Source organism: Puntigrus tetrazona, chromosome 23 (assembly GCF_018831695.1).
Source record: "Puntigrus tetrazona isolate hp1 chromosome 23, ASM1883169v1, whole genome shotgun sequence".
Lineage (NCBI taxonomy): Eukaryota > Metazoa > Chordata > Actinopteri > Cypriniformes > Cyprinidae > Puntigrus > Puntigrus tetrazona.
In genome coordinates, this window is record NC_056721.1 from 16,980,545 (window position 1) to 17,008,312 (window position 27,768).

Sequence of the window (27,768 nt, forward strand, 5' to 3'; positions counted from 1 at the left end):
GAGTCACGCTGTTTGCTGGTTCTCTGAGACAGCAGTTTCTAAGTACTGCATTCAGTCAGAGGTCTCTAGAGTAGCACCTGTTTTGTCAATTACAAGAGCTAGCATAATAAAGAGAAAGGAACTGTAGCAAGAGCATGTCTGAATAGGTCTGACAAATCGTTTTAAAAGTATTCTTCTTTTAGCTGCAGAACCATTTCATTTTTTGAATAATGCATTTATGTCAAGAAAAGTGCGCTAAGAGCTTTGCTTTATGACAAATATTAACATCATCCTCTCGTTTCTTGACATTTGCTTCTTTCTTATTATCTACACTTCCCATTCTAGTTTGTCAGTGAGAAAAGTACGTTTGAAAACACAAAAGCAATTTATGTAATAGCAGTTTGCAAAGACTGGTATGGTGCCATCTCCCCCATATGATAAATCAAAAGGGGGGCCCCCTTTCTTCTGCATTTATCCCAGGGAGTTAATTATCCAATCCAGTGCATGAGGGAGGCCTGGATCTTATTACTACAACAAAGTGTGAACAAATTGGGTGCCGGTTCCATGCACCCTGTTTTTACTATCTGCTCTGTAAGGGGGCTGTTTAACAGGATCTGAATCCATTAATTATGCTTTCCAATTCTGTTCGTCTGTTTTTCTCTCTTTCCTTTTTTTGTTTCCCTTTGACACCATTAAGTCCTGGAGGGATTAATCATTGGCACCAGAGCAATCATCCCTAAACGAATAAGGCAGCCATTAGAGATATACAATCTACACTGTCCGAACACATTCACCATATTTCCGCTCCTATTTTTTTCCTTCCATTTGATTTACATGCATTATCAGCGCAAGGTGGTCCAAGAGGGCTAACAAACATAGGCAATGTCTGCACATGAGAGAATCACATATGATTAAGCAAAGCAGTCCAACAATAGTAATTAGCCGAAACATGGTGATGAGTTTAAGTGAACAGGACTTTGCTAGTGTGCTTAAACATGTCAAGATATAGAAGCTATTGTTTGCTGCTTCGTGACTTGCATGTAGAGGCTAAAGGGACAAAGTGATCAAAGGTAAGCGACACATGCAGAATTATAAACAGTACCTTGCTTACATGTAACAGAGCGATTAATATACTAGCTTAGCAGTCCTCCTAGCTCAGATCTGAGGTGCAGTATATTAACACGGAGTTGTAAAACTCAGTCCCAGGGTTGGTTTTGTCCTTCACGCTGCTCTTTTGTGTGACTTCGCACATGCTGGAGGTGCAAAGCACATTCCCCTGGAGGTGTTATCTGGCATCTGCAGAGCAAGCAACTTTCTGCAGCCTTCTGGTTTTTAGGCCTCACCTCTTTACAATCACCTATTCTTCTCAACTGTAAACCATCACTGGTTTTATCTTGTGTGATTTTGTGCGCTTAACTACCACCACCCCTCTATTTTCTTCCATTTCCCTAGCCCCTTTTCCCCCTGCTCCCTGCTGACTGCTGGCTCGGAGCGAGTGTGCTTCTCTCTTTTTATGTCGCAGCGACAGCTGCACTGAAGAGGGGACCGAATGGTGTAAATAACGACTGTTCAAAGTTTAGCAGCAGTGCTGTCAGGAACAGAAGCAATAGGGGCTTTGTTTATTATGCTTTGTGTTTTTTCTGCAACGCCTGACAGGACTCTGCTTATTATGCAGCCTGGCCAAAGAATTGAATAGATGAGACTGATTCGCCTCTTAGCTTCCTTTTATTGTTTGAAGTCAGTCCTTTACACTTGGCTCTCGGAAGAGATTACCATGTCAATGTTTGCACCTGTGAATCACGAGTTCGTCACACCAGAGCCTATAGTGATAATGGCGCGATTTAGGCAGGTTTGTCAGAACAGGCATCTGTATTGTGGAGACAACAGCACGGGCATTTTGGCAAGAGCTGTATTTCACCATGACAGTGATTCACAACCGTACAGTGCACCAATGCAAAGGTAACAGTTGCCTCATTAGCATATCCATTATGACCTCACAACCACAAGAGACTGAGCTTTTATTCCAATGTCCTGCCTCTGTCTCTGGTTTGATTTGTAGCAGAGGTGCACCTGCATTAGCAAGTCCCATAAAAAGACAATGAGTGCGCTCTAGGGAATACTATTATTTTAATGTAATTAAAATATTAAAAACAAAACACAACTTACATTAAATGCAGTAAGAATTACTATATAATTTCTCTTGTCTATTTGACAGATTTTGCCCCAAAGAAGCAGCACAGAGTTTACTACGATTTGGAAATCCAGTATACTTTACCCCAGGTACAATTTGGATTTAAAGCACTTGATTTCTAACGAAGAACCCATCACTAATACTCCACCGAGCCCCTGACTGTTATTCCAGTTCCATCTGACTGAGCATCAGCACATGGTTCCACTGAGTGTCATTTTATCATGTGAAAATCCATCCCTGGGTTATAATCCTCTCATCACATTTACATTAAACTGACCTCCGGGATACAATGCTGTTCAGATGGGATCCAAATTTAGCACCACTAATCTCTCGTGAACCATGGCGAATTCGAGGCTATGCTTCTAAAAGATTCCTCTGCTGAAATGTTCACAGGCACAGAGCTGATTTTTCAGGCCACACTGGTATCTTTTACACTGCGGTATCCGACTGGATAAAACTCCAAAAAGGGGGTCATGGAATTTTCAAGTGCGTTATATCCGAATGCACGGCCTTGGATTTCAATGCGAGGCTAAATGTGAGCATACAGACTGAACGAACAGGAAAACCGCTGCATTCCAGTCAGCACTGAGGCTGTGATTACTGTACAGGAAAACTGTTGTTTTCCTTAATGAACACCAAGGCAAAACAAACCACATGTTAGTGCTGTATAAACACACAGTGGCCTTGACTAACTCTGTGCAGTTCTCTCATCTATCGAGTATGTGCTAATATAATGATCAGATTCCTGCCAGGGACATTGCGGTAGCTTTCTAATCTCTAGAAGTACGAGCCATACTTTATATTAGCGTTGGCATAGGGACATTAGAATTGGTTTAGGGATGAAAGAGTAATGCTATGTTGTGATTCATTGCAGACTCTACCCACAATTCAAAGCACAGGCAAACCGTTTCAATGGACAGAAGGGTAATTTTAAGCTCTGAGGGCTGATCTCTGTATAGAGAGCCTGGCTCAAGGGCTCAAGCTATGGATACGAGTGCAAAGCGAACCCCCTCCCGCCTCCCCGTGTGCCGTGACATATTTTCCCTCCTTTTATAAGCTACTTAACAATAGAACCAAAGTTGTTTGATCTTTTAAATTCATATTTACAGCTATTGTACTGCTTCAGATAAAGAACCTAAACCACAATCCCGTTATGGCGGAAAATCCTATTAATTGTTGTGCAATAAGAAAAAAATGACACTTTGGAATTTCATGCTTGGGATTAATCCATCATTCCTAATAACGACTAATCTTTGAGCATGTAATCTAAATGGTTAAATAAATATAAATAGTCATACCGGCACTGAAATGAAAGTTATTTAAGCAGGCAAAATCAAGCAGCAAGGAAAAAGAAAGCGAAGTCTGAAAAGTTGCTGCATTTGAAAAGGCCGATCACTTGGCTGCGAAGAGTCTTATCTCTGTTGCCATTTTTTTTAGCAGGTTAAAAATAGAAAGTCTAATTTTCCTTGAGGGAAGCAGCACTTTGTGGGAGTGCGTCTAAAAAACGATTAGTAGGAGAGGTTAGTCCATTAGTCTTTATTTCTTCCCTGACATTCTCTGGTGGTGATAATGAGAGGCTTTGTGAGAGCAGGGTGTCGTGGCAGTGTAGTGATATTTATAATTTCTTTTGTCTCTGCGGGAGCTCCGGCTGCGCCAGTAATGGCTGCTTCTCTCTCTGTGCCAGCTCCCACTGCCGAGCGCATCCATTCCCCCATAGGGAAATGACACAGTGTGAAGTAGGGACAGATTACACTCTCACTGACCACATGGCTTCCTGTTGGTCCTCTCGCCTACTCAGGCACTTTTGTGCTCTTCTTCCATGGAACCACTGGCCTGGTATTGTAAAAAAACAAGACTTTGAGTGCAAATTGCAAAATTACTACCAAAAAAAGCAAACAACAAATCTATTTATTTCTTTTTACGCTTAAAGTCAACATGAAATCAAAATGGAGCCTATTTGTTTCTAAATACACGTTTCTGGTCTTATTGTGAAGGATTTGTTGGTGCGTGTTACAATGAAGTTATAAAAAGTTGTATTTTGCAATGAAATCTAAATACTTGCTTTGCCTCTGAAGTAACTCTCCTTTTCAGTGGTCCTCTCCAACTATCAACAAAACAAATGAAACTAAACTGAGGTTAAAACTAAAAAAAGAAACATATAAAAAAAAAAAAACTAAGCAACCAATTCAATAAAAATAAAATACAAATAAATAACATTATTTTAAAAGAAAATAAACCAAAAAGGTTTTTTCCCCTCTGACTAATGGTGTGTGCATTATTTGAATTGAATATTTGAATCATGTTGAACTCCTCCATTTTCTGATTCAACTGGACTACTCTGCAATCTCCTGCAAATAATTATGTTTGCTTTTGGTGTGCACATACATTAAGTATCTTCTTAAATAATGAAAAATAGACTATTATTGAAGCAAAATTGGTTGTAAATCCTGTTATTATGTTCACTTTAAAAGGCATTAAATCGATGATGTCGCATATACCTGGCCAATCAACCAGCTTTCTATTACCATTATCAACTCAAAAAATAGAGGAAGCCTAGGTCTTATTCTAACTGGTCAGTATTTAAAAGCCACCAGGCCAATTTTAAGGGAGGATTGCATCAGGATGCCTATTAGTAAACCGTGTATTCATTATGCAAATGTCAAAACCACTAAAAGGCACAGTCCTAATTAGCAAGACTCTAGCGTTGAACTTTTGTACTGTGCGGTCAGCCACACAATGAGCACGCCAGACGATTCGATCCTCAGGCAACTTTTTGGAGACCGGTTTCCCGCTATTATCTCTGTCTGTCTCTCACCAGGACACTGAATGATACAGTCTGACTAAAGCATATCAAAGTTTATTAAATCCCTCGCACATTGTGATTTCCCACAGAAAAGCCATGTCAACATGACATCAGAATTAGCAGCCGTCAGCAGGCGCTCTTATCCCCGAATGCAAACAAGGGTGTGCGGATCTAATCTCTTGCCTTTCACCCGCAACCTGCTGCGACATCCCTGCATCCTCCACACTTCCACTCTGTGAAAATAAACTCCCGACACAGTCCCACGACTCCGCTGAGGGGAGATTATAATATTATTGTTATTCTAATGCATTTTGTTCTCCCTCCCACAGTCGCCACCTTCTCGGCTAACAAACACAGATGTGCACACAAACGAAATCACACACTTCTTTACACACACTACAACAGTGTCTCGGCCTCACACCTATTACCACGACTGGCAATCTGCTTAAGGATTTACACACACATACACATACAGGAAGTACTTCTCATCAGAGCTGTCTGTCAAGCTTGGCACAGGTTTCTATTAAGGCTTATTTCCATAAATCTGAATTGTAAAGGGCGGCAGTGGGAGACGGGAGCCCTCGGAAAGACACGAGACACAAACGGAAAATGTCACCAGAGGCCACGGGATTCAGATCTACCTCCCTCGGCTTTGCGGTCTTGAATTTAATTAAGCACTTTGATTGACGCAACGCTCGCTTATCAATCAGGAAGCTCAGTGTACGCTTTTCAGTCTGCGAGTTTTGAAAGTCAACATTACGGCGAAGAGTTGCACATGAAAGAGCGAGTGAAATCTGCTGCTGTCTGCTCAGAATTTTCTTCTTTCAGCTCAATTGTTTCCATCAGAAGTTGTTTGTTTGCAGGATGGTTGATGCAAGTTTTTGAAAACTGTGACCAGATTTATTAAGATGGGACAAATCAAAAAAAAAAAGTACACAAAAAGAAACACACAGGGAAAAATGTAATTGGCTTCTTTTTCTGTAATATTTTGTTGCCCGGCCTACTGTGAAAGGTCATTGGTCCAAAATCCTGGAACAAATATTATTATGATGTGAGATTTCAATGCATGGCATTGAAAAAAAAAAACATGGGCACATTACAATCTACAAAAATGGAAACAACTGAAGTTCACAAACCCTTTTTAAGTATATAAATAAAATAAGTATGAATGAATTAATGAAAAATTTTAAAACTACATATTAATAAATAATAAAATCAAAAATATAAAATAATTATAAAAATTTAAATGAAAACAAATACTAAATAATGTAAATAAAAAATTAAAAATAATAAAAAGTTAATAAGAAAACTCTAATCTAATAAGAAAACAGTTAAACACAAACAGAAAAACAAGACATAATACAATAATAAAAAAAACAAATATCAATCCTAAAATAAATAACTACAAATAACATCCTTTTATGAAGGTAGTCTCATTGCTGTTTCAGCATCACATTGTATTAATGATGAACAAAGAATCATGATGGTTCAGTACTTTATAAACTACTGTAAGAGCATTGGTCTCTTATCACTCTCCAAGATAATCTCTAATATTCAAAAAATATATTTGCCCTGAAATACTTTTTCAATCACTACAATCAAAGTCTCTCAAATCTCTCTATCCAACTGTTACTTGCCCCTTCTTATCCATTTCTCACACTCCAGGGTCAAGTCGTGGGTGTAAGCATGGAGTGAGAGCAGTATTAGGTGTCCTGCAGCAGAAAGGAGGATGAGAGATTTGCCGGGTGCTGGATTACGTAAACAGCAACGCTCCCAGCTGTGAGAAGGGAACGTTAAGCTCTCTCAGGCCCACATCCTAACACCCAGACTGGGGTCAGTGTTAAACCAAAGCCTCACACTGCCAAAAGTCAGCCACAAATTTAGCCAATGAGCTTAATCACATCTCAGCCCACAGCCAATCAGATTGCGGCACAGCGAAACAGAGCCGCTATCTAATAATCAGCCTGAATCATTCTCAAACGCCACTGAAGCTGGCTGCTTAACACAAATACACCCCTACTTATCTCCTATTTAGAAAACACAATGAAATCTGATCAAATCCTCAGAACAGACTCAAAGAAGTCGAAGAACGAATTTAACCTTCATGTGGATTATGCCACGGAGTGGATTTCTCTCAAAGGAGTTCCTCAGCTTTGGATCAGTGTATAAATGTGCGTGCATGTGTGTGTGCGTGTGTGTGTCTGGGTTTTGGCTGGCAGGGAGATGGGGCCGTATGAGGCTCTGGCACCCAAGAGAGAGGGAGAGGCAGCAGAGGCCCAGCTATTCATTACTCCAGCTGGGCAACAACCCGTTACAACAGCAGTCACAACTCCAAAAACTGGCACCCACACATAGACTATTATCTGGGGCAGATTTACACGGCCTGGCATGGAGAACTTAAAAAAGAGAGTCAGTGAGATAGATAGAGAAAGAGGAAAAGAGGATGATTTACAATGTTTGTGGGAAAAAACGGCACAAATAGACAGACAGCAATGACACGGAGACGACAGGACTGCATAATATTACTTCAATCTGTCGCCGTGATGCGTGGCTCTCAAATCCGACGCATTACATAAGATATTCAGGGAAATGAGAGGGCACCTGTCAGAATAATCCACTCCATTCTGCTCCCACTGTTTCAAATAAGAGCTCGCCAATGGGATCCAGCGTGCTAATCACACAGCCACTGTATGCACAGCCACTCAGAGCTACCACCTGGCTACTCCACACACAGCGGGAGGCACAGCTAGCGCCGGCGAGGTTTAAACACACACTCATCCTGCAGTGACTGCAGGGCGACAGGGATGCCACACTCAGAAAATGACACTTGTGTGTGTCTATGTGTGTGTATGTGTGTGCACAATTTAAGCAAATGTGACAATCTTGAGTAAGTAGAGCTGAAAGTATTGCCATTATCCAGCTTTTTGGCGACTATTCAACAAATAAACAATTGGACATTAATTCACTGGTAGATGGTAGAATGCCATCTAATTCTTATTATTATTAGGACACATTTATTTATTTATAAATAACAACAATTATTAATATTTATATTTGTTTGTCTATCTATCTATCTATCTATCTATCTATCTATCTATCTATCTATCTATCTATCAAACAACCTTGGAACTGATGGGTCATAATCAAAACACAGGTACAAGAAGAGGTTTCATTTATGGCAGATAGTAGACCAGTGTCCATTTTACCTGCTCTGCTTCACTCACTACTGTCTAATCAATCAGATGCCAATCCAATTAATGCAGTTGCTGTGCAGTAGAGCATCCCATAATGGCCAGTAGTAAAGGGGGCCACAATGTTCCAGGTTAATCTGCGACAGCGGAACTAAAGTATACTCTTTCATAATCCTTTTTGTGATAACTCACTGCCACGTAGCTCAACAAACAATAAGGACAGCAGACGGGCTTTAAAATGTCATTCAGAAACATTACAGACTCCTCCAGTCTAAGCAAAACCACAATGCACTTCCTGACCACTAATACATGCATGGGACCATTAACTACAGAAGTTTACGGTATAGTCAGGGACAGATTTGCAGCAGTTGATGTATTTTACACCATCATTGTTGTCGAGCACTTGAATAAATCATGTAAATGCTGCTGAAATAACTGCTTTGGTGTCGTAAATCTGTCTGTTAATTATAGTCTTATGGGGCCGTTACTGTGTATTGCTTTCTGTGCTCGGGCATGGAATGTTAGGCAGCCACATTGAAATGCTTTACTGTCTGCACATAGAATGACAACTGTATGCAGTGTCACGACAGTCCGCACTGGCCGGATCATCCGTCACGCTCTTCCCAGGCGTATAGGACATCCTCTCTGTTGAGTATATACTGTCATTGAGCAGCGTTTATTAATAAACAGGGGGCTGGGGTGGGGCTATCTCTTACCAGCACTCTCGATCCAGCGGCCCACTGATATTTTTCAGTCAATGTCTATCCAGCCAGCTGCATCCACAGCATATCTGCTGATTTATCGCAAAGGAAGCAGAGACATGGAGATATGCCAATGAACCCCCATGATAGTGGCTTCTTATCCCGGCTCAGTAAGTCAGGGACGCTCTTTAAATCACACAAGTCAATCGACGAGCCAGTGTGTGGGTCATGGAAAGGTTTGACTGAACAAAAAACAAGGTTGTGAACAATGCAAGGTATAGCTTTGTATTTAAATCCTATTAACAACATGTCAAGCCAAAATAAAAAGGAGTATTGTTGCCGAGGTTCTAAAAAAGGCCTTAATCTCATTTTTTTATCAAATTTGTATATAAACTCACAATTACTCTGTATAATCAGAATTGCATGAAATTAACTAAATTGCAAAAAAAGAGTTTGCATCATTGCATCAATATTGTATTTTACATAATTATATTTATTGATATTAATTCATTTATTTAATAAATGTATTATACATATAATTAATTTAAATCATATTTGATGTCCTTTGCGATGAGCAGGAATCAAATCAAGCAAAAAAAAAGAATTAAACACTTGTATGTATTTACATACAGAGAGAATTGGGGGGAGGGGGATTAGCATAATCATGATAAAAATATCATAATGCCAAAAAATGCTAATGATGGTAAAACAGTCTCTTTTTTCTTGTGATTTTGGAGCAACATAAGACCTGGAAGTGTTTTCTTGAGATTGGCCCTTAAACATACTTATAACAACGATGGCAGAGGGAAAAAAAGATCTTATCACATTGCATAAAATCTGGTTTTTCCTGTGCCAAAGATTGCAAACTACAGCACTCAGGGGTGCAAGATTAAAAATAAATGTAATCAAGCTTACAGATTACAGCTGCAACATTTATTTTTAAAGGCGATGTTTGAACTTCTGCCCATTCAGCTCTTATTTGTTCAAATTTACATGTAATTAAGAGTTTATGCATGACAACTACATCTGTGAAACAGCCGTAAAATACATATTAAACAAATTGCAGAGCTATTCATCAGTAAACAGAGCTCAAATCTATATCGATTATTAGCCCTGCTGAGAGAACGACTGTAATACAGGGTCACACCATAAGAGTCCAGCTGCTTGTTTGCTATTTATTTATGCATTTATATAGATTTAATACAACAGTCTGTTCCAGGCCTTCTCCACACGCTCGCTGTGTTACACCAAGTAAGGAAGCTGCTGTGATTTAAGAGCCAATCTCTCCCAGAGCTCATAAAGTGAGTTAACGCTACCGCAAATGCAATCAAACATAAGTGAAAAGCCTCTCGTACCACGAGCTACAGTACAATAAGCACGCAATTTTGAGTCAGAAAGATTGAGAGACTTTTCAATGAGTGGACAGATACCTTTTCTCTCCGCCATCCCATCCACTTTATCTTGATACACAACGAATAGGTGTTAAATGCGTCCCAGATTCTATTTCTCTGCTTTACGGTTACCATCCAGCAACACAGATGCCTTAAAATCTCATTTAGCACATACAGGACCCATTTCTTCAGTCTATTGCATTAGACAAGGCCTGAGCTTCTCCAAAGTGCTATTGCTCTCTTTCCGTCATCCTCTTGTACTCTTCTAGCAAGCACAGTTTCCACAACAAAGGCCATAATTTCATCAGGGGTGATAAAAACTGAGCGAATCAAGTCAGCGGCTTGTTACTTAGCTTAATATCTGCCTGCATCGCAGCAATAAGGGAACAGCACTGCCTGTATTAGCTAGTGAAGACTTACAGGCCTTTTACAGAAGCACTGAGAGTGTCTGCCTTGTCTTTATCTCTCTAAATATATCTCCTTTTCCTCTTGCCCTTCAGACAGACATCCTTTCCGAGGATGTACACCATGAAGCCTGGTCTGACGTGATCGCTTTTAGGTTGGCTGCAGAGACAGACACACTGCTTCTCCGAATGAATTCATTCAGATGACAGGCAGATGACTGGGACGGCTAAACTTCACATGGGTATGAATAAATGAAAGCAATTAGCGGATTGGTTAAGTACCACATGGCGACAGAAGTAGGTCAAAAGCTACCGGATTGGAAGGAAAATGCGCTGTCTGAGCGGCCATCGGGTCATATACGTATCTTACTCCTTGCATTTAACTATTATTATTTCCATCCAAGTGGGTTTTCACATATCATGAAAAACAGGGTTTTTAAATCCATGCATTTGCAAAAAATCTGTCCAACAAACTCCTAATAGCAAGTAAGCTTCAAGAATATGTCATTTGTAAATTACAGTGTGATAAAAGAATAGTTCATCCAAAAGTTAAAATTCCGCCATAAACTACTCACCCCCAAGCCATCCTAGGTGTATATGACTTTCTTCTATCAGAGGAACACAGTTAGAGTTTTTAAAAAAATTAGCCTGGCTATTCCAAACTTAGTAATGTTGGTGGATGGTTCACCATGACTTGGAAGATCTATAAATCAGATATATCCGCACATACTGACATTTTTATTCTCTTTTTTCATCAACATTGACTGTGTTTTTTAATGAAAAAAATAAATATAACCCATGCATATATATATATATATATATATATATATATATATATATATATATATATATATATATATTTAGAACTCTATATATATATATATGCAGCTTCATAGCTGGTGAAGCAAGAAGTGGGCTGCTGCCAACAGCACAAGGAGCATGTCCATCTTCCGGCCTGAGTGAAAGGGAAAGGTCAGTAATATTTTGAGTGCTTGGAAGTGCCAACTTATTCATCCTGAACCCTGACAACCATGGTATCTAGCCAGCGGAAATGCTGAGTCACTGCTCTCCAGACCGCTCAGAGTTCAATGCCCAGAGGAAGGAGTGTGAAGTGGAAAATAAGAAGCCTGCTTCCTGTAGGCCAAACACCTCGTGAGCACTGGCATCAAGCGACCCTTGATCTTTGACGAGGTCACTTCCTTTTGCATGGACTACCGGCAAAACCCATTCAATGTCACAGAGTTTCAAGACAAAAAAAGGACAAGTAGGCTAATTCTAAATCCCCAAAATACAATTTTTATATTTTGAGAGAAATATCAGTCAATTCTCTCAGTCGTTCTTTGGTGTGCTTACAGAGGGCAGTGGAGAACCTTGCTGATATTCCATTCTTCACAAACGTGAAACTGAAAATCGAGCTGCGGAGGAGCTGCAGAGAGTAGTGAATGTCACACTGACCTACAACAACGGATGAAGAATTTTGTGTCCCGATACGAACACCAAAGCGCTTTTTCCACTGAGGCATGAATCTAGCACACCAGGCCAGGTGTGAGAGATCAGGCTTTATAACAAATGCACCAGATGAAACATGAATAGGCACGGTGCTGAACAATGGAGGAGAGGAAGCCGGTACCGATGCCCAGAAAAGAGCAGGGAGAGATGCTAAAAGGCTAAAGCCATGGGACTTTGATTTCATGCCCTTGGTTTCAAAGGCATTGCCCATCACGCTAAGTGCCAAAAAGGAGTTGCTAGCTTCCATCTCATCCACTCTCTCTCATCTTTTATTAGCAATTCCTCTCTGTTCCTGTGCTCCTTTCTGTGTGAGCATTTTGGACAGAGTGGTAGGCGACTCGTGGTTGGGGGTTGGGGGAATTTTACAGTATCAGTCCATGCATTCCCTGAGAATCAAGCCTGTGACCTTGATGATGCTAGCCTGGTGCTTTGCTGTTGGAAGAAGTACATGAATGCTATTGTATTGTACTTACATTTAGTCATTCAACAGGCACTTTTATCATCACGTAGTACCACCTAGTTTTACCATTGTGAACAAATACATAAAACTAAAATATAACTGGAAGAATGCTAAAATGGAAAGTAAAAAATGAATGCTAGCTTTAGTTTTTGACACATGGTTTATAACCAATTATGTCATACCTGCACAAACCTTTGCAGTTCTAAAATGCCAAAATAAAGCTTTAATAATAAACTAAACAAACAGCTAAATGGTTAGATGTATAGATATAAATAAATTAAAATGAATTCATAAAACTAGACAACTCAAAATCTACAACAATACTAAATCTACCAATAATAAAATGAAAACAAAATAAGTATACATATAAACAGATGAATAAATAAATGTATACAAAAACAAGCATATACATAAAATAAACAATATATAGATTTTATTTATTTAAAGTTAATTTACACAACCAAAAGGGTTAAATATATAAAAAAACTACAATAGTTGGAAAATTAAAAAAATTCTAATCTAGTTGAAAAATCTAAAACTAAACTAAAACTAGTATGAATGAAATTAAATGAAAACAAAAGTATTTAGATTAACAGAAGCATAGAAATATGTATAAACAAATAAATATATAAACAATATACAATCAACAGATTAGGTATTTTAGGCACTTTATACAAGCTAAAATTTTAAGCAATTATTTAAATAAACTAGAATCGAAAAATCGAAAACTAAATAAAGCTAACAAAACAAAATTATAACATTTTATCTTTTCCTATTTTGTTCTAGGAATAACCCCAACATAACGCTACATGAATGACCATATGTTAATGAAACATACATACTGACAGCATCACATGCTCATACTCAAGCGTACATCAGAAGAGCAAGCATTGAAATTCCGAGCAGGGACTTACTAGACCCAGCCCCACATGTGAACAGAATAGTAATAGAATTATACTACTGACTAAGTAGACCATATGCAACACACACAGATCCTTTGGGACCAGCATTGAGGTGTGAGCCTCAGGGTCGTGCTGTTTGTAAGCGGTTCAGGCACCGTTTCTGGACAATCCGCATTGGTCATGGTCTCAAACCTGAATAGATACAACCATCTAAAATGCTTCTTTCGCTCATCTGCGCCTCTGACTCTTTCCCTCGCAGAGTCGATTCGGAACAGATGAAAGGGTGGTTTTTTTTCTCCTCTCAAATGCAACAGACGCTCCTTGGGCATTAAGTTTGATCAAAGACTAATCTGTGTGTGAATGATGATTCAAATTAGCATCTGTTTCAGCTGGGCAAGAGGGAGCGGCTGAACCCAAAGCTATTTGAGGAAATAAGAGAGAAATAGAGAAAGAGAGAGAAAGAGAGAAATACTGAAAGAGAAAGAAATAGAGAAGGATCTGATACTAAATGGGACCAGAAACTTTTGCAAATATGTAATGATTTATGATGTGCCATCCCTGCCAATCACACCAAGTTCAAACAGAAAACAGAGATACTACAGACTGATTTAGATAATTTGGAGTGACGGGAAAAAGAATTAACTGAATGGCAGTGCATTCTGGGAAATTAAATGCTCTTTAACACTGGTCCACAAAAGCTGTGCTGTCCATCTATTCATTCATCTATGTATCCAACTACCTATCCATCTATCCAACTATCTCTCTATCCATCTCAATCAATCCATCTAGGGGATATATGCATACCCCATCCATATATCCTTCCATCCATCTATCGATCCATTTATCCATCATCCCTCTATCTATCTATCTTTCTTTCTCTTTCCCTATTAATTCTCTATCCATCCATCAATCCATTCATCTATTTTTTCATTCTCTATCAATTCATCCAATTCTGTCCATTCTATCCATCCATATATATACCCATCCATTCCTCACCCCTTTTGCTCTTCATCCATCCATATATCATCCATATCTCTATAACCTTCCACATATTCATGCATTCATCTTTTTCTCACTCTCTCTCTCTCTCCATTCATCCATCCATCCATCCATCCCCTCTCTCTTCACCCATCCATCACATATCCATCCATCCATATCAACATACCGACCCTCCCACAGAGGCTGCATTAGAAAAACCGTAAGCGTAAACTGTTTTTTGTCATTTGATGCAAAGGTAATATAATACAAAGAATAGTGTTATAAATGTCCATAATTTTTTTTTAAATACAAATATGAAAAATGATATCATATCACTCATTTAAATGAAGCCTAAATCATGTTTGCTACCTTAATTTAAATTAAAATCTAATTCAAACTGAAACTTAAAAGACATTCTTAACTCAGTTCCAAACAGAATTCTCAATGAACATTCTGAATGGACTTCTTCCTTGAAAATATACTGTTGCAGGCCATGTGAGTCAGCGGACAGCTAATATAGCCAACCAGAATTTAACAAGTTACTTCATGGAGACAAGAGGCTTACTGATTTGTGAGTCATTAGCAAACACAAAAACAGAGCAGGAACCCATAGAATATAGCTTTTGATGTGCAGTAGAGGGTGGGGTGAGGTTAAAGGCACATGATGTTTGAAAGTACATCAGGCAAAACAAAACAGGTCAGTGTTAGAGCATGAACTATGCATTCAAAAAACCAAGGATGTGATAGTTGACATCAAGCTACATTAATCAGGGAGGGCGGAAAGGAAGCAAAATTGCTGATCCTTGCCTTTTTATACCAGGTGTTGACAGAAATAATTTGGGTGGAGAATGGGAAATGACTTTTAGTGCAAGAATATACTTGAGTATCTGGGTAGGCGTCTCTCTAGAGAGGGTGACTTATCTTGCTTGACCTTAGCATGGCAGCGTGCCAGTCATCCTCGGTGACCGGCATGTGAAACAGTAAGCCAGTTCTTCCGTCCTGTGAGAACGGTCACGCCAATGCCGTGCCCCGTCCATCAAACTTCCCCTGAGCACGACTAATATAATGCCCATTTCCTTTGTGCTCCCTTCCTCTTCCCGTCTGACTCACTTTCACCAGGAACAATCAGAGAGGTCTTATTCACATTCCTTCTTTCTTGTTTTCTGATTCAAGTCATATTTTGTACTGCCAACGGATACTGTCAGTCAAAAAGTCACCACTGACTTTTAAAAAACACGGCTACTATAACTATAATTTATTACCTTGTGACAAGTGCTGGGCAATTCGCACAACTTCATATTTGTCATTATAAACCGCACCAAGAATTTCTTACAGGGACGATTTTGAGAATTAGATGTTTTGCTAAATGACACAATAGGGAACACGGCTCATATGATGGCTCATTTTAAAATAGAATTTATTCATGTGATGGCAAAGCTGAACCTCGATTCTGAAGGTCAAGCAACATTTCTTATTTTTTATCAATATGTCCTTGCCAAATAAAAGTATAAATTGAACAAGTTCATTCACATTCAAGATTAAACACAAAGACCTCACAATAAAGCACTGACTCATACGAAGAACTTTCAGCTGATGAAAAATGTCATTGTTGAACATAGGAGGACAAGAAAACATCCGAGAAGGATTTGAATGTGGAGTGACATGTTGATGACGCGAGGGGGATTGATATGCTGTGACCCACAGTATGTCGGACGGCATACATCACTGCTGAGCTTACCATGATCTCTACATTAATTTAATTCATTCACCTACCACAGCATGCAGTGGCAATGATGGACACAATCATGATCTGTAGTCACCACTAGATTTGCTTTAACCGCCGTTAGAACATCAAGGAGATTGAGGCCGATAGCAGGTCACGGTATACTGATGAGGTCTTCGGACAGAGTTATGCAGTATCCTGAGGTGTTTCTGCAAGGATCCTATCTAGGTGAAGATCTTTTGTTCTGAGGGAGAGCAAAGCATAGTAGCCACATGATTTGAAGCGTATTGACTTGGTGTGGAAAGCCTAAGGCCAGTTGGCTAGACAGAAGTACGAATTCACAAGAAGAATCCAGTCTCGGCCACACACTTAAACACCTTGGGCTTCGTTTTACTGATCCAACATCAAATGGAAAGACAATCAGAGGCCTGCTTTTCATTCAAAGAAGGACAGGTGTGCATGTCTCTGGTCATTAATGCAGACACGTGGGGCATCTGCCAAAGTCCTCCAAAGATCGTTAGGCGATGCAACAAGCCAGATAAAGCTTGACAGAAGAAGGCATGGTTGTATCAACACCGCAGCACCAAAATCCACGCTCAACTCCACCCAACAACACATACGCATGCACACATATGCTTGCTTGCAGCCACAAACGCTTCGTTCCTCCACCCTACTGAGCAAACAAAAGGTGGAACAGAGGAACGAAGGAGGGACAGTGTTTAGGAGGGGTGGAAAGCTGTCTGCTACAAGCTGTTAATTGTCAGGCAGAAACTAAATGAGTAAACAAACAAACAATATAAAGTGCATTCATTTTTAATACAGGCTCTCTCAAACCGTACCATTTTGTGGCATGCTTGCTTTCGACAAAATTCTTCAACAAAGCCGTTAATTGACAGATTCGTTCTGATGCATAATAATGACAGGCAGAGATAATGAAATATTTATCGCCTCTAGGAACAGCAGCTCTGCCTTTTTGAGTCCGTTACATAACTGGAGTATTTCCAAAACAGTTGATGTGGGACCAATGCAATGAGCATATGAGGTGGGTGGTTGAGCTCAGTTCACCTCTGAACCCTTGCCCGTGGCAATGAGCGCCGTCTTCAACTCAGCTGAAGGTTAGAAACTTCATCTCGGATGCATTCGCAAGCGGTTAAGACGCCTCGGGTTACTGCCAAAAACTCACTAAACAATTCAACTTAAACGCCTCTAAAACGCTTGTAGTAATGAGAATGTTTCCAGAGTTCATGAGGCTGTTTTATCTGAAACATTCATGGAAAATGAGTCCTCACTAGATGACCACCAGGGTTGCATGCCCTGGTGAAAATATGAATTCTAAATATGAAATAAATTTGAATTAACATCAGCAAAACTGCATGTTACAAATTTGAATGCATAGAAGTAGAACAGAAATAAATTGAAGAAAGTTTTCAGTGCTGTATTTTGACCAACCCTGGCATCCATTCATCAAACAAAATCAGCAAGCTGGTTTGATGTCATAAAAACATCCTAGCAACCACAAAATCAACATGAAAAGGCGTTCAACCCATTATGCGTCATTGATCCATACAAAATAACATATTATAGCATATAAATGAAACAGGATAACCAATGAGAAAAACATTTGGTTTTATATACCAGGAATGGTTTATCCATCAGACAGTAAAAAGTTGTTTATTATCTTATGTACAGTGTACCGTGAATGGTTTATTATTGGATAATTTTATATTAATATTATAAAATACTGTAAAATCTGTGTTTTTGAAAATGCAAACTAAGAATTACCATATTACTTATTGAGCAAAAATGCCAAAAAACTTAGCAGACAATTAGATCAAGAAAGCTATTAAGCAAGTAAATAGCATCCATTTTGGTTCATGTGGACTTCAAAGTTGAGGAAGGCCCCAGGAAATGGCCAACAGCTCGATAACCTGTGATCTGCTGAGCTTACACAAGTCCTGATATGAACCGTTTGTAACAGCTGGACTCAGATCAGTGCAAGAGCAGGGCGCTGAGTAAACACCCAGCTGACACCATTACATCACAGTGACAGAGTGTCACAGATTCCACGCTTTCACTTCTTGTGTGGCAGGCATTAAACAGCATTAACCCATAATCCTAAACTGCTACAGATGCAGACTTGAGCCGCTATTCATTCACAGCAGAGAACCTGCCCAAACCCCCCTTCCATTATCCCTCCCTCTCCCTCTCTCTCTCTCTCTCTCTCTCACCCGTCCCTCTCCAACCCCCTTCGGCAGGCAGTAGCTTCAGCGCAGTCATATTTAATCAACATCTCGGTGGACAACACAGGGATCTGCCGTCTTCTGTTGAGACTCTCTGTGCTGTCACACTTGGGATAATTGTCTTAGATACCCTAATTCGACAGTCGCTCCCCTTAAATGCTCAAGAAAAGAGCGTGGTTGACCTACATTGCTGTTGATCTGTGAATTATACATGATGTCAACATTTGATTATTTATTTCTTGAAGTGTAATTCAAAAGACGAGCGCTTACGTTCGTAATTGTGCTGCCTCAAACATGGAAATCTGAAATGCCATTAAGGTTTGACATGACAGAAATCACACTATGACATCTCTGTTGTATGTTAGGAATCCAAAAAGGTATGGAAACTCTTAAAAAGCATGCTACAAGATTTTTATGTGCAACACACAAACAATTGATTCATTTCATAGGAGAGCCAACATACTGAGAAAGAAAAACAGTGATTGTTCATTGTTATCATGATTCCGGACAGATTTGCACATGCTCAAACAATCATGTTTCCCCCAAAGGTCAGATTTGTGGTCTAATCAATTACTAGTGCACCCAGTGACCTTGATGTTTTTGAAATGACTCGATATTTTCCAGTTTCACTGTGACTATTGCCTTTGAGGTGCAAGCTATCAAACAACAAGATAGGTAAGTGCTATAAAAAGGTAACCTGTAAGCAAATAAATAGTCAAAATAAAGATAAAGAAAGGAACACTGAAACGTCAAGGAATTAATGGAATACTGCCAATAATAGTTGTTCCAATTCTGTGGAAATCCAGAGTGCGTTCTGTGTGGGCCTTATCAACGTTTCTTCTCTATGCGAAGCATATATTTGAAGTAACTAGCAAGAACTCGAGGAACCTTTGAATTCAATGTGGCTGCTAGTGCTACCCAAGCCAAAGATTTCAAACAGAATGCTGAGCATAAGGGAGAAGTTCTCAGTCCAGAATACTTTTCCCACTCCAAGTCGCTCCTTCGGTATGACCCTCTGTTCTCATTCTAAGTATGGATACTTCTTGTTTTCAAAGGAGCGTGTCCAATACTCCTGGCACCAGCCGGGCCTTCTGTGAATGTGCTTGCACAAACCAGTTATGATCATTGGTACACAAAGATGGCATGTGTCATATTTTTAACTTTGGAAGTTGAGAGTTTCATCAACTTTCATCATCACTTTCAGTTTGTTTTGCTCTGTGCTGTGGAAAGTGTTTATCTTCTTGAGTTCCCTTCTCTCCTGCCTCTGTCTCTCTCTCTCTTTCCGAGGAGCCCTGTTTGCTATCAGGCTCAGGAATGAATTTGGGAGGCTTATCGGAGCTCTTTTCCCAGCTGAGGCGGAGAGGATGTGTTAAGGCGTCTGCCTCCTGACAGGAAAGAGGAGCTATCTCTCCTGATAAGGCCATGGCTGACTTGAGAATTGTAACAAAGCAGACAGCGTGGATGCAGGTGGGTACACGTCAGCGTACGTGCATAAGCCCGCAGCCAAAAAACCCAGACAGGTAAAAGGAGGTTAAAAGCAATTATATTCCCACAACAAAGGAATTATTCCCACCAGTGCATCACTGAGAGGCTGGTAAAGGTGTGATTTGAATGTGCACTGCTCTTGAATCAAGCTGAAAAAAAGAGAATTAGAAAGAGCGTTAATGCAACACTGAAAACGACAACTTCAGAGTAAATTACAAAACCAAGGACTACAGCTTCCAGTCAACAGGGGGCGGTGTGCATATCCACACAGCACATAAACCTTAAGTAACCCTTGTCTACCTGCCCATGACCTTTATCATTTTCCTCTGAGGGTCTCAGTATTTCCAATTGGGTCATTGGACCCCAATGAATTTCAACATTGGAATGATGTAAGGGAGAGAAAACTAAATGTTTGACTACACTGCTTTTTAAAAATGTAATTATTATTACATTGTCAGTTAACAGACAATTGTCAATCAAATAGATTCACTGCATGTTAATTACACAGCAAGTGACCATTCCAATAAACAAGACAAGCTAGCAATTATTCCAACACTGATTGGATGAAGTTCTATAACACACAAATTACGAATTATAAAAAAAACCCAACTTGTTTAGCACATCATTCTTTTTGTTTAGCATGTCTGTTGTGGAATCTCAAGTACGGGTTTAGCTAACACAACATGAGGGGTTGTGGTTAAGGGAGGGAAATCATTAGCGGTTTGTGGAAGGCACAAAAGGCTTGCGTAAGCATACCGTGTCTCCTTTTAGACGCCATGTAGAAAATCAGAATTAGCATTTTCAAGGTTTAACATACTGATTTGATGTTACCATTCAATCAGCCTACAATTCACTGACAAACAAACCGAAGCACTACAGTCCACAGATTATTACTGTTATTTCTGAAATGGGCGGTCTTTGCATGCTGTGAAATATGGCATGCATGTGGCGGGAAGGATTATATACACGGAAGAATTATAGAGTCTTACAGTAGTACCACAAAGAGCGAACTCGAATGCGCAAGGAACCTGTTGTGCATAAGCTGCTAATGTGTTCCACGCAGAAGACAGATTGAGGCATTGAAGAATGGCTGTCCTATAGAAGTGTGTCATGAAGGCAATTCCATTAACATCTTAATAAAAGCAGCCTGGGCCCAAGAGAGCCTGGAGGCTCTGACTAACGCTTTCAGTCAATGGCTTGGGATGAAAAAGTAACAGAGGGCCGTAGTGCAGGAACTTCGTGGCAGCATTTTTCAGGGACCGTTACTCTTCCCAAAGGACTGGCCTCTGAGTTTGTATGCTCCCCATCATGGTCCACTTGCTCCATTCCCTTTGCCGTTTTCATTTACTGTCCTTCTTCCCATCTGCTGGATTGAAGATCTAAACAAAAGCTTTTGTTTTCCACAAGCTGGCGGCAGCTACAGGGGGAGAGAAGGAGAAGGGGAGTGCTGGGTTTAACTGGAGAACTCTTGCCTCTTATGACCAAACACACAGCAACATGTGTCTTGCTCTCTCAACCGCTCTCTCTTCCACTCCACACACACAAAGTATTTTCTCTGCTTTCTTCAAGTAGTTTCTTTCTGGCCAAAGTTTTAAGAGGCAAAGCTCCATTATGAAGACCAGATAAAACAGATAGCACAGACATGGCCCAAACATCCCAAAAGCCTCAGCCATCCCAAACCAATGCATCTCACATAATAACAACTTGCCATAAAACCACCCTCACCCCGTTACCCTCAAAACGTTCTCTCTCTGAACAGCATGCATTATCGGCCCACTCATTAAAAGGCAGCTGAGGGTCTGAGTTTGTATTGGAGAGATAGAAGCCAATTGATTTTTGTTTCTATGTTTTGAGTTGTTCGTGCGAAAGCACTACTTCAGATGGTAGAAAGCAAAATTGTCTCAACAAAGCTAGAAGTAGCAATACCAGTATTTCAGATTATCAAAGTGCAAAAAAACTAAGTACAACAAGTGCCTTAAGAATAGTTCACCCCAAAACGAAAATTCTATCATCATTTATTCACCCTCATGTTGTTCCAATTCTGTGAAAAACAAACACTCAGTTATTTCTTGTATTGGCCATTAAATGAAAGTCCCCATTGTTTTAGTCTCCACAGAAGCAATTTGATGCAGGTTTGGAATGGATAAAAGATCAATTGCTTTGGAGTAAAAATGCCAGTCTTTGCTTAGGGAAAGTGCCATAGGCAACAGATCTTTTGGAGAACATGTGTTTCCATTCTTAATAAAATGCTGCATAAAACTGGCAGCATTATTAGAATCTCCAGCACCTGTGCTTGATTGACTCGTCCGATTCTCTTGCTCACACTCTGGAGCCGTAAATGCGTCAACACCCACAATTCTCTGTGACCAATCTGGACACTGGCATCTTCCAAGCGAGAGTCTGTCCACCAACTGTTCAAGGGTAATTAGCTGCAGCAGAAAACACAGGCCTAATTACAGTGTAGCCGAACGTCAGGTCACCGTATCAACCCCATGCATAATCCACCAATGCTGAAAACAAATTATCTCACCAGGTTGTTGAAAAAAAGATGAGAAAAGATGTACAGTGATAGCTGGGCACTACCTATATTTGGTACACCAATGCACACCATTTTCTACGTACACTGAATTTGCATCCTGTTTCCAAATGCCAATGTCACAGGATAATTGTAAATTGGTACTACATCTGGATCCACTTTGTACTCTTAGACAAATATACACTAAAACAAGCTATAAGCAAGCGAGATGGGTCAAGAGGGATAGCGATCTTTTGTTGTGACAGTTGGACAGTAGAGAGCCCTAGATAAACAGCTGAGCGGCAACACTGCAAAAGAGAATGCAAGATCAGTGTGTGAAGGTAAACAAATGTTGGATATACACACTAATACATGAGACTAGCATAGAGGAAGCAGATGAACTCTCTCGACAAGAGCCCATCCTGCAGGGCATAAGCGTGCGAGAGTCTGTCTGTGTGCATGAGCAGTGGGGGGACGGTGGAATGGCTTGCATTGCAAACACAGCCCTCTGAATGCATTTGTACTGTTCACTCATTAAGAAATAGGTCAAGGATTCCGCCTGCATGCATCGCGACTTGTCAAAATCTCTTAAGCTAAACGGGGCAAGCCCGTATGCCACCATGGGAGAAGAAAAGAGGGGGTTCTCTGGAGGTGTAGTGCACGCTGGTGACACAGCATGCAACTAAAACGAGCACAGGCTTAAGTATGACCCACCAACCTCATATGCCCCTCTGCCTGTGGTTGAACCACTTTGGAATGCTAGGTAGTTTCGGACATTGTTCTTTGTTGCTGCAATATATTTATCAATAGGTGGCGCTACTGAGCTGCATGGTCTTACTCGGAGGTTGCTGGCGGGTATGTTTGCGACTATCCATCATGCATTCATCTCAACGTTCGGTCAAAGCCAGAGACTAAGGAGGAGCTCTTCTGCAAACACTATGTCTAGTGGACAATGGGAGAGATGAGTGATGAGATAGCACATACTTTAGGATCTTTACATTGCCGTTTTCACAGCTGCAGAGTCTCCTCTGAATGGGCAGATAAGGTAATCTCGCTGACCTCAAAATCCGAGCCAAGAAGATACAAGCATGTATCCAAATTGGCCCCTAAACTAACACACTCGAGCATAGCATTTAACTGGGGCAAGGAGGATAAGCACTCAGCATGGGTCTCTTGTGGCCACCCCATTCAGGTTCGACCATCAGCTTTTCCTCAAACGTATAGATCTGAGAGCCAACGGCTATAGAGAGAGGAACAAACCCCCTTTAAGCACATAATACCCTCCAATTATCCTTCAGGAAACGCTTAATGCACCTGACTGACATAATCAAATCAATAGCATGCGACCCTACGAAAAATGCTAGAGGCTTTTTGACAATCAGGATGAACATGCAAATCCAACCTAGGAAGCTCATGCTGTGAGGAAGGTAAAAGACGGCCTTTTATTCACTTTACAACTCCGTTCAAACCACATGGAGCCAGCGAGGTAAGGGAAATGAGGTAGCAGGTAAAGTTGATGTGTGTGCACCCAGTGGAGACTTGTCCTCCCGGCTTTGTGTAGTTAACCTTATTGATTAAAGAGCCTGTGATCTAGAGATGCTCTACAGCTTTCTCTCGCTCTCATCGCCTCATCAAAGAGAACATACTACAAAGCCACATAGTGAGCAGAATGCAACTGCAAAATGTAATCATACTATGTCGTGTGGGGGGAGATGGGAGTAAAATAATTTACCAATGATTTGACTGGTAAATATGCCAATCAAATCATTTTATACCTTCACAGATCAGCATAAATTACACTAGAATCATAATCAAAGGAAAATGCATCAATACAATGCATACTAGACCAAATACACAATGCATGCTGATTAACAGGAAGGAGCAGAACTGAAAAAGTTATATAGTACAAAACGTACAGTATTAAAAACAAACAAAGAAAAAAAGACTCAATTGGTAAAAGTAACATTACTTGAGCATGACATCACCACAGGAGCCCAATGCTTGAGCCAAAGCCACTTAAGTCTGAACTAAGAAGTGAGATATAATGACTTTATGGGGTTACAACTGAATTGGACAATCAGACAGCCGAATATGCAGTCCTACTAAAAGGATCATAAAACAAAAGCTGAATGAAGAGTGATTTACTTAGGCCTACATCAAATATAAAACACGTTTTACTGATACCAAATGCATAGCCATAAAAACTGAATATTTATCATCGTTCTATTTGCAGGTGTTTCATGACAACTTTTCAGGGTAAAGTGTTATGAGGAAATGTAGATAGTTTTTGCAAGTCCAGCTTTTAAACGATGATTCTATGTAATATTTATCCAACAAAACACTTCTGTGATTGTATTCGTTTAGATCTATAAAGTGTTGATAATGACCGTTCTCATGTGTAGTTCACGTACCGTCCGATACTGATCTTGGAGGAAGTCGCTCGAGCAGCCTACTGTTGCTATGGTTACATCCTCTGGCGAACGCGATTTCTGTGAGCGTCTATTTAACGCACTGACGAACTTGTAACCTAACTTTTAGGGGTTACTAAAAGGTTACTTGTCGAAACGCAGAAATGCGAACACAAGACTTCCTTTGGGGCTCGCCTGCTTCGTTTTTCCGTCTTAATTGAAAAGTGGATCTAAACTTCGGTGAATTTCGTTGTTCTCCACAAGCAACGCGCTCTTTCAGTTCGTGAGCGAACCGTTTTCACCCTTCCGACACGCCGTCTCAGGTCAAACCGCTGTTTCGCTTCAAGACGGAGATAAAAACGATGATGTGAAGAGGTCACGCTCGAGACGAATTCACCTCATCTTCCTCCCTGAAAGCGCCGTTTGATTGTGTTAGTCAGACCGATTAATATCACCCCGTCCTTCATAGCAGATGCCAGTGATTCTCATGCAAATGCTTGCCGATTTTCTACTTAAAGAAACATTTATTTTCTTTAGAGCCGATGTCAGAGCCGCGTGTGAGGGGAAATGAAGATTTGTGAGTGCATCTGCTGTCCTAGTCCAGATGAACGGAGCCGAGTTCGAGGTAGAAGAACTGAATTATGGCCACTCGGCAACAACCAGTTTCGCATTCTCGACGTGTATCAGTTTCTTTGACAGTCCCACAAAACTGAATATATGACGGGGTTAGTCAGTGTCCATTTAAACGTGAAGCGAGGAGGATTCAGTAGACGATTCTAACAGATAAGATCGCGAAGAGAGCTCAAAGTGAAGAGCGTGAGGCATTAACTTTAAATTGGCGTAAATTAAATCGATGGAATAAGGTTAATGGGTTATGAACGCTCGCGCACAGAACATTCGTATTTACATGTTTTCTCGCGTGCGCTGGAACAATTTGCAAACATTATAATCTCATTCCGATGTCTTATCTTGTGTGGGGGGGAAAAAATACAAGAAACGCAAATTCAAAATTCGGTCAGACTGATGGGCGACAAACACAATCGTTACCGCTCACGGCTTGCCTATTAAGTAAAAAAAAAAGTTGAAACGTGACATCGAGGATGAGGTTATCCTGTTTTTAAAGTGAACACGTTATTTGGACCGGCCAGCATCAACAGCAGCAAACAGACCGTTTCTGCGTTAAGCAAACCCACCTATTCAAACCCCATTATCATAATCAAACTGCTCGTAAAGCGCAACTTCTTGGCGATTCATTAGTAATCTCATCCCGGTAACATGAATGGACCGATTTCTCAACGCTTTGCTCCAACACACCGCACGGAACGCATTAGTATTCGTGGCCACATCTCGCACGTAAAGCATCTCCGGGCTGAGATGAATTCACGAAGCACGTTTGTCCACTCACCTACAATCCAGAAGAAAGCTGAGGATGGCGCCTAATGTTCAGTTTAAAGACGTCTCTGCGTTCGGCTCAGTTTTGACAGATAGATCCACATCCGAACGAACGCCGAAGCCTCAAGGGTAGCACCTTCAAAAAAAAAAAAAAATTCTCACAATTCCTCGAAGATTTCTTGAATGCGAGAGGACGATGAATGAACGGTCGCCGCGCGGCTTCAGGTAACTGATCTATGCAGCAAAATTCAACGCTTCGTTTGTCGATTGCCCGAGGATGGTCATTCACAAGCGCATATGCCAAGTGCACGGCACATTCCCCCAGTCCTCTGACACTGACAGCGGCTTGACATCACGCCTTTTCATCAGCAGCTCTCCGTTAGACCGTCATGCACGCGCTCATTGCTCTTCTGTGAAGGTTTTACGCGAGACTGGCACAGGCATCGAAGCCCAGCAGCGTTACAGTAGCAGCGCGTTTAAACCCAGCCCCCTGTGCTAGCACTCACTTACCGCCGGCTCTATTTGCATGTCGCATGTTTTAACTGTTTCGTGCAGTCAGCGATGGTCATTTCGCAAATGCGCAAATTACGTGGTCCGGAATGTAGATTACATCTGCATATTTAGGTTTTGAAGAATTAAACAACAACGCAAACAATGCTGGATGTGCACGTCCGTGTTGACGATATCCGGCACTACAATCTTTTTAATCTGACATTTAATCTGTCTGGCTGCAACCTCACTAATGAGATTAATTATTTAATCCAAATAAATGTGTTGATCATATGCATTGGCATTCGTGTGCTTTTTGTAGCTATACTACAAACATTTTTTAATACTTAAAAATGGCATTCAGACAACTATTAAAGCATTCAGGCATGTTGAAAGCAACATGGGTAAAAATCTTAGGATAAGATTTTGTTTATTAAGAACTTTTGATTAGCTGTGACCTTTCTATGCAAATAATTAGCTTTTCTGCATTGAATAGAGGACTCCCTAACAATATGTAAAATCCATTTACAAGTAAATCCGTTTTTATTGTCCCTTATTTTACTACCAGCTGCAAGTGTGAGGGAATTGCTAGTCAAGTAGTAATTTTGCTAGACAGTGCCATCTTTGGACAGAAGTATGCAATTGCCTCATCTAAACCTAATCAACAGGGACTTCATAGCCTTTCAAACAGGGTGTAATTTCATTTAATTGGAACAACTATGGGTCCACAAAATATTATTACCTTTCAGAGTAATTAGAGTATTAAATAAACAATTATTTAAAAATGCAAGCGCACACAATATTGCATTGCTAAAATAACACAAAAATGTGTTATCTCTTAATGACTTTTGAAGTAAACAGAACTTAACATTATATAAACTTACACGAAATGCCCCCCAAAAAAAAAACAAACTGTGAACTGTGATAATAATCTTTAGTGTGGCCTTTTGCGGTTTTGCACAAAAAGTACATTACCATGGATAAGTTTTCTTAGTCACAATAATTAT

The 27,768-nt window shown here is 40.3% G+C and overlaps 1 protein-coding gene across 1 annotated transcript in view; it reads right to left on the bottom strand.

Annotated features, from left to right (window-relative positions):
* plxna2 (plexin A2) overlaps positions 1-26,742 on the bottom strand; it is a 175,202-nt gene extending 148,460 nt beyond the window's left edge. Inside the window, exon 1 of the mRNA XM_043225103.1 lies at positions 26,286-26,742. The gene's annotated coding sequence lies outside the window, so the exon portion shown is untranslated. The remainder of the gene's footprint in view (positions 1-26,285) is intronic.
* Between the last annotated feature and the right edge of the window lie 1,026 nt (positions 26,743-27,768).